We start from the raw sequence: 3026 nt of genomic DNA, 5'->3' as shown, positions 1-3026 counted from the left end.
CTGACCCATAAGAGGGCAGTTTGGGGCAAGGCTAGGGTTAGAATAAGCATAGCTGACAAATTCACCCAAATGTATATTTATCTCGTGTACTTTCTCTTTTAAATCCCCATTTTGGGTAACACGCGCCATAGTGTGTTGGCCCGTTATACTAAGTTCTAATCAATAGCCTAGAATGTGTTTTTGTGTATGTGTATCTTTTATCATAATTTTAGCTTTCTAGTAAATAAATACTCAACTAAGATTGGTGTGGTACGAACTCATTGGTGAGACCCGGGTCCGTGCAGATTCACGGACTATACGACGTTCAGAACGAGATTGTAGAGGTAACTGGTTAATTAGCGGCTGTTGTAAAATCGATATTCGGATATTGGTGATCCAATGGTGGAAGCACCATATCATACAAAATATACAAGTAGATTTACCAAATATACACAGGCAATAGCCCAAAAGAAATAGCCTCTGTATCAGGCTTAACCTGTCCTATCTGAACGGACACAGGTAGAGGGCCTTCAGGGACCAAGTTTTTCCAAGTGCCTTAACTACCCACCTGCAAGTAGGATCACCCTAGACATGCCATTAGAGACAATGCCATGACAGAGTCATTTAGCCAAGACCTTGGACATATATAGAACATAGTCCAAATTAAATGATTAAGGTGTGGTAGACACATTTTTTATACTTTTATGTTTTTATTCCATTATTTTTCGTGTCATTTCCTTTGACACTTAGGAAGCAGTAGAGCCCCAATGCCGCTCGTTTGGGGAGGAAATGTAATGATGTATTGCCTCAGTGTTGTGCGTTGTTAACGTTTGCCAAGTTACTGCCCAAGTCCACTAGCTGGGATAACCGGACGACGAGCCGGAACACAGAGCCACTGCCAGACCTCCCAGGTCCATTCTGGTGGTGGTCCGCAGCTTGTGGAATTTTTTGTCTTATTTCTTGTTTGTTTCACAATAAAAAATATTTTGCATCTTTAAAGTGGTAGGCATGTTGTGCAAATCAAATGATACAAACCCCCATAAAATATATTTTAATTCTAGGTTGTAATGCAAAAAAAAGGAAAAATGCCAAGGGGGGGTGAATACATTCGCAAGCCACTGTAAATGCATAATAATGCAGAAGCCTCAATGTTCTAACTCTCTAAATATAGAGTCTATTTTATCATATATTAGTATTAGTATTTATTATGGTTCCCCATTAGCTGCTGCCTAGGCAGCTACTCTTCATGGGGCCCAGCTAAAGTAAGGCAGTTATTGCATTCTCAACTTGTTCTACTCTACCTGTGTGGTAGACACAAGAGGAGTTCTTTGTTGAACATGGCCATTTCCCCAGATTAACATTTTTCATTCTCTCCTAAATGTTTCCTTACAGTCCTTATATTGCTTCACAGCCTCCGTTAAGTAATCTCCATCTGAGGGGTGAGAGAGGCAATGAGGGGTGAGAGAGGTGGGACCAAGTCACTATTATTAGAGACCCAAGCAAGTCTCAAGTCACAAGGTCTGAGTTTCAAGTCGAGTCCCAAGTAGAAAGGTCAAGACACGAGTCAAGTCCGAGTCAAGTAAAAAAAATCTATACATGCAACACCTTGTTCAACCAAAACTGTTTGACTATTTACTGAGGCTACCAGACAGCCCTTTTCATTATTTTGTCTACAACACATTTTGATTAGCCTATGTAATAGTAAAATATGGAACTTGTAGCAGTTGTTAGGGCATGAAATCAGCAGAAGGCAAGGCAGGTTGACATGCTCAGAATGTAGACTTATTTTACAGGTCTTGGTGATCCAATGGTGAAAGCGCCATATCATACAGCATATACAAGTAGATTTACCAAATATACACAGGCAATAGCCCAAAAGAAATAGCCTCTGTATCAGGCTTAACCTGTCCTATCTGAACGAACACAGGTAGAGGGCAAGACTGTACAGCCTCGCCTTGAGAAAATTAAATGGAATCTGTCTAACAGGAGCTCAAACAGGCAGGCAGACGTACATTATATAAGCATTTGGCCCCCAGAACCTTACAATTACCCAACTGGAAATTACAACCAATAAACTGGTTTTACAATATAAAAGGCCATTTCCACATCGATTGTTACATTGGTACATTCTTCTTAATCAGACTTAATGATTGTTCATTATCTTTCAACACTATGCATACCGTACAGTACATGGGACAGTCATTTGTTGACAGAGACATAGGACACAGACACACGGAACTCCGACCTAACCCGGGAAATATAAACAAAGGAAACTATACAATGAATTAAATAAACATAACTTATACCTCACGAGTCTTGAGACTGTTCATGTGCACTATAAACATCGCGCCCGCTCAGAGCAGGGTAAGCAATGGTTGGCTAAATTAAAAGGTATCGTAGGCCTATCAAACAGAAATGTCTACGTGTTGCACGAAACGGTACGGGAAGGAATGATGAAATGCTATCAATTATTGTAGTATTTGATGGAATATAGATTTACCACATATGGCCTATTTAAACATGTGAAAGCAACAGCAAACATTTCTGCCAAGAAACTGCTAGTGAAACTGCTAGTGAGTGAAGGGTGAAGCTAATAGTATAGAAAGCGAGAATGAGTTGGTTACCGTGGCGAAGAATAAGAAACAAGAGAAGTAATGCTGTGGTGGAAAACAGGAAAAACTAGACTCGTTTTTAGTTGGAGTGAGGGTTTTGGATCAATTCTACTTGGAGAATCCATTTAATTAAGTCTCAAGAAAAATCTGGAATGTGTTGGAGGAAAGTGGGAAGTTGGTGAGAGTCACAAGAAGTGATTTATTTAGATTTTGTGTGTGTCTGCGGAGCAGAAGAAGAGTGTTTTAAGACTCAAAAAGATATCGGAGTGTAACGCTTCCTGCATGGATTTTCGTAGCAGGGCACCTATCAAGGTTATTTCTGGGGTGGCGCAATAAATAAAGGCAGAGGATATAACTGAAGACATCAATGGAGTGGTTGGTGCATGTCAACTGACCTGTATGGTGGATGGAGAAAAGACATTTACTTCATCCATG

Source organism: Oncorhynchus clarkii, chromosome 24 (genome assembly GCF_045791955.1).
Source record: "Oncorhynchus clarkii lewisi isolate Uvic-CL-2024 chromosome 24, UVic_Ocla_1.0, whole genome shotgun sequence".
Lineage (NCBI taxonomy): Eukaryota > Metazoa > Chordata > Actinopteri > Salmoniformes > Salmonidae > Oncorhynchus > Oncorhynchus clarkii.
This window is presented reverse-complemented; position numbering follows the sequence as displayed.